Source organism: Stegodyphus dumicola, chromosome 7 (genome assembly GCF_044657685.1).
Source record: "Stegodyphus dumicola isolate Sdum_Otavi_A_Nest chromosome 7, ASM4465768v1".
Taxonomy (NCBI): Eukaryota; Metazoa; Arthropoda; class Arachnida; order Araneae; family Eresidae; genus Stegodyphus; species Stegodyphus dumicola.
In genome coordinates, this window is record NC_140774.1 from 158,009,920 (window position 1) to 158,014,929 (window position 5,010).

The following is a 5,010-nucleotide window of genomic DNA, read 5'->3' on the forward strand; positions in this document are numbered from 1 at the left end:
TTATTTGCTCAGTTCTCTAAATAATGTTTTCTATATTCATTTTAACAGTCATAAAATAAGACATTCACTGTGAAAGACGGAATGAGATTTTTATCTAGTAAGGTTATCAAAGTTCGTGAATGTAAGAGATTTGTAAAATATTAATGATTTTAATTATAAGAAGTAAATAAAAAGTTCTTGTATATTTCCTTTTATCCAATCGCTGTATAAACTATTGCTGAACCTTAAGTATTATAGGAAAATTCGAACCGCTTTATTTCGAATTATGAACTTTTTTTTCCTTCTTTTCTCTCAAGAAAATTTTGAAATGATTACGATAAAGTTCTTGAACAATATATATATAATTGAATCTATCCATATCTTGAATATATTGCAAACAGACCACATCTAAGACATCTTACAAGCTCTGCTGTGTTTGATAAATGGCTCTGTGTTAATAAGAACTGCTTTTGGACATCCTTATCAAGCTGTGGAAAAGTGAGCTCAATATGATAAAATAACATGAAAAAATAAAGATAAAATAAAAATAGTAATGTCTGCACCTCACCCCCTTCCAGCAAAAAAAAAAAAAAAAAAAAAAAAAAAAAAAAAAAAAAAACGAACGCAGAGTATCTTGTATGACACCATCTGTGCAATGAATTTCGTACCTTCTGTTAGCAGAGATGAGTATGTGGTTACTCTGAATATCTAACCATGCGTACACCGGTTAGATATTTTTATTCTCTTAATAAGCTTCCGTAATGTTTTTTGGAATAAGGATTCTCATTCTTGAGCAAGCGTCATCAACAGCTGAGAATTTGTGATGTATTGTTACAGGCTGCAAACAGATATTGAAGGTGTTTAAAATTAGGTAAAAAATGCAGCCCTAGATTGCCGTGGGTTTTGAATAAAATGTTTTCGATCTGATATATTTTCCACTGCTTTTAAGGAGAAAAAAAATTTTCTTCGTACTTGTTGTGGAGTATTTGAACTCCATTTTCGACTAGTTTAGATAGGCGGTTATTTGATCTTTGGTACCCAAAATTGATGTCTACATTACTCGTTTATATTTCAATAAAAAAAACCAATAAGAGATGTCACAATAATACAGCAGCATCGCAACGGCGCACCAAAGAAATTGGGTTTTTCTAAATGGTGTCAGAAATAAACAAAAGTTAATTTGAATAATAATTTTCACAAAAATCAAGAATTTGTGTAAACTTAGAGCCAAAAACAAATAAATTTTGAGATTTGGTACTAATCTGGGTAAAATAATTAATAAAATAAGCTCGATGAAAATCGGCAAAAAATAAGCGCCTGGTAAGCCGTTCAAGTTGATGACAGAAATTGCTGAAAAGAACATACGTAAACACGCAAATAATGGAAAGAAGTGCGAGTCTTTCGGTGAGCAAATTGGTTCGGAAAGGTTATAAAATTTCTTATTAAGGTAATTAAAAGTATTATTATTTATTTGCTAAGTGGTTAAATAATATAAACACACAGAATATTTTCTTTCGGCGCGACAGCTCCATCTACCATGAAAAGTTGCAACATGAGATAACTATTCAAATTTTGTAAATTATTACAAATAATAAATACACATTAGTCCATTTGTAAAGATAAAGTCCATGAAAAGGTTTATTATTTGCAAAGATTAAAATTATTACTTGCAAAGAATTCTAGTAACGTAATTTTAATAGTGTGTAGAATTCATATTTGCGTTTATTTATCAGTTTTTTCCCCAGGAAATTGAGATTTTAATGTGAACATTTATGTAAGATCTTTGAATTAAGGTGGGAGAATGTAGGCTATTGACGAGCTACATTTTTTGATGCTTATATTTAGCTGCAGTGGACTGGCAACAAATTATGTTTATGAGCAGAGTAGCCGTTTGTGAAACTGTTCAACAAGCCTGCGTTTCTGTAAATAAATTAATCTTTTATTAAACGGTATTTTCTATTTTCTTGCTACATGACATAGGTAGAGTTCGTTTAGGGAATTGCCATAGCTTCCAGCAGCTTCATCAACCTTCATATTAAATGGGTCCCAGCGGCCGAGTCGCGTAACACAAGTCATTCTATCTGGGTTCGATTCCACGCGAACGGATTGGTTTCTTGGCGTTTTCGTGATTTTTCCAATATGTAACATGAAAATACGCAAGTTTTCCTTAGAAAGTCCTCCACGAAGGCCATATTCCCTTTTGGCGGATGGCCCTTGAGTGCTTTGCACAATCAAATAAACCAAAACATCATATTAAACGGGTTTTCGGACTGTTCGATGTGATGTGATTTCATTATCAGCATTTGCAATGCATATTTCTTCGGGCGTCTTAGGCGGGGCTGTCTATGCTGAGAACTTTGACTGATGCCAAATTTATGGAAATTCTAAATAATCTTCTGCAGATATTAGCATTATGTACAGGGTCAGATTTACGTATAAGCTACACAAGCTATAGCTTAGAGCCCCACTTCCTTGGGGGCCCCCTAAAAGTTTAAAATATAGTATAAATAGTATTAAAATACATTATAACAGACTTATAAAGAGCCCAATATCTCAAATAGCTTAGAGCCTTATAAGGTATTTCTCCCACTTCCCTAGCGTGCCTTCGTGGTGTAGTGGTTCTGCACGCTGGACCGGTATTCCAGAGGTCCGTGGTTCGATTCCCGGCGAAGGCGTTTGTTATTTTTCATCTTGCCTGCTTCCAATTAACCTAATGCCCCTACAGTGGCGTCCGAACTAAAAGGGTGTTGGATGATGATTCTCCGCACCCAGGATTTGGCGACTAGGTTCCCTAAAACCCTAGTCGCCCTTTAAAAAGCGGAGTATATAAGGTATTTCTCCCACTTCCCTAGCGTGCCTTCATGGTCTAACGGTAGCACGCTGTGCCGGTATTCCAGAGGTCCGTGGTTCGATTCACGGCGAAGGCGGTTACATATTTTTCATCTTTTCTGCTTCCAGTTAATATAATGACCCTACAGCCTTATCAAGTCTAAATATGGCTCTGATTGTGTAGTGTCAATATAGTCGTGTCATATTGCGTACTGATATTTCTTTTAATAACGAATGAATTAGTATGCGAATGTACATTTTGGCTGATGCGGGTAATTCTTTAATCGAAGCACACTACACAGTTCTCGCATGTGTACACGAAATTTTAAATTTAAAAGGGGGAAAAAAAAGGAAAAGCAAAAAATTTAAAAAAAAAAAAAAAAAAGTCGCAGTGAAGATGTAGAGAAGGAACATTATTCCATACAGAGTCATTTTTCTGCCTATCTTTTTTTTCCCTTCCTTTTTTATTAACTTACCCTAAGCTTGAAATTAGAGCCACTTGAAAAGGGATCACTGAAGTTATTTTTTATGGTGATCAAGCTTTTATTTTTTGCAACTGGCAACAATTTGGGATGAACTGCACCTAAGAAAGAGCTTTTACACGCATGTGGGTATATGAGTTTTTTTCTTTCGTAAAGGTGATTCAGCCGGTCGACTGATTTGAAAGAGAAAAATTACAGACTCTTACCTCAGAAAAAATTGTTCTTCTCGCTTGACCGATTTGAGTCAAATTTAATGGTGTTCTAGAATTATGAAAAAGTATGATATGTTTAAGCGTAGAATTATGATGTTGTTGTTGAGTTACCATTCGTGCATGAGAGAATATGCAAATATCCAGCTACACAGATCTTAACATAAACTTTATTAAATCTTTATTATATTATTCTCACTAAAATTTATTTTATTACATTTAAATCACCAAGTTTCCAGATGATTTTGGTCTTTTATGGAAGTGATTTTCTAAGAATGATTACCGTTAATTAGACCCTGCAACACAGCAACATTCATCAACACATCTGCAAATGTGAAATTAGTCAGCATTTAAATAAGTTTCTTTTCCCATTCAAAATTTGAAACTATCCTTTCTGTCGTATGTGATTTTTAGTTCTATTACGAGAAACATTCAGATGTAAATAGGAATTTCAGTGCTATTTTCTTTTAAAAGGTTCAGTGTAATCATGACTTGTTGGGCAAACACAGCCATGTCTGAACTGACTTACAATATTAATAATTTCTCTTATGTCACAGCAGCAGATTCACAACAATGTTGCTCAAAGAATCATCTTTAGATTTTTGGTATCGCTCTGTTTCAGACAAAAACAGTTTGAAGGTGAGTATCTATCTCAATCTAGAATGCAGGATGGTGCAAGTCTTTAAAGAAAGCTCTTGATATTTGAAAACGAAAGACATACTCGTCTGCTGTAGAGCGATCCGCTCGAAAACTGATTCAAACTGCCCGTTCACTTTACTGAAGGAGATAACGGTGTTTTGAAAAAATAGAGCAATAGCTCCTTCAAAGTTCACCTACCAAGAACTCTTGTTGGAAGATTGACAGGAAAGTTAGATTCCCATTTTAGGGAACAGAAGACTGTTTCTCTTTCCATATAAAAAGTGAATTTAAATTTTAACCATTTCTCAACGTTTTGAACATATTTTATTCCAGAATTTTATTGTTAATTCTATATAGAAAGGATGCTTCACAGAAATTCAAAACTACAGCTAAAAGAAATCAGTCTAGAGAGTGAGCCGTTTGGTTGATTCGATTCTCTCGATCCCACTATTCGTTTGATTCTTCCCATTCTTCTCTTCATCTAGTATGCACACAGTTTACTCCCTGTTCCCGATCTTATTTATCATGACTATTGTTAGGAAACGGTCAGCCGTTAAAAAAACTGAGTGAGAGAACGGTTCTGATATGATTCCATAAAAGTGTGGTTTTGCCCAACTTTGGTCTGCCAAGGACTTCAACCAATGACTACTGTTGATGTAATAGACTGTTGCTGATCGCTGTTGATGTACTAGTTCTGTTCGTTTGAAAAATCACCATCAGAGAAATCGCATATGCACTTATGGTATCGTGAATACATTAGTGAAAGATCATTATGAATTTTTACAAAAATGAAAATGGCAGAAAATGTCTCATGGGCAAGTTATTAATGCTGTGCAAGAAAGGATTAACATGCAATCAAAAGGCTTTTATTC

At 34.4% G+C, this 5,010-nt stretch overlaps 1 non-coding gene across 1 annotated transcript; it reads left to right on the forward strand.

Annotated features, from left to right (window-relative positions):
• Positions 1–2,580: 2,580 nt before the first annotated feature.
• On the forward strand, positions 2,581–2,654 carry TRNAT-GGU (transfer RNA threonine (anticodon GGU)). The gene has a single exon. It is a non-coding gene; the product is annotated as a tRNA-Thr (tRNA).
• Positions 2,655–5,010: the final 2,356 nt, after the last annotated feature.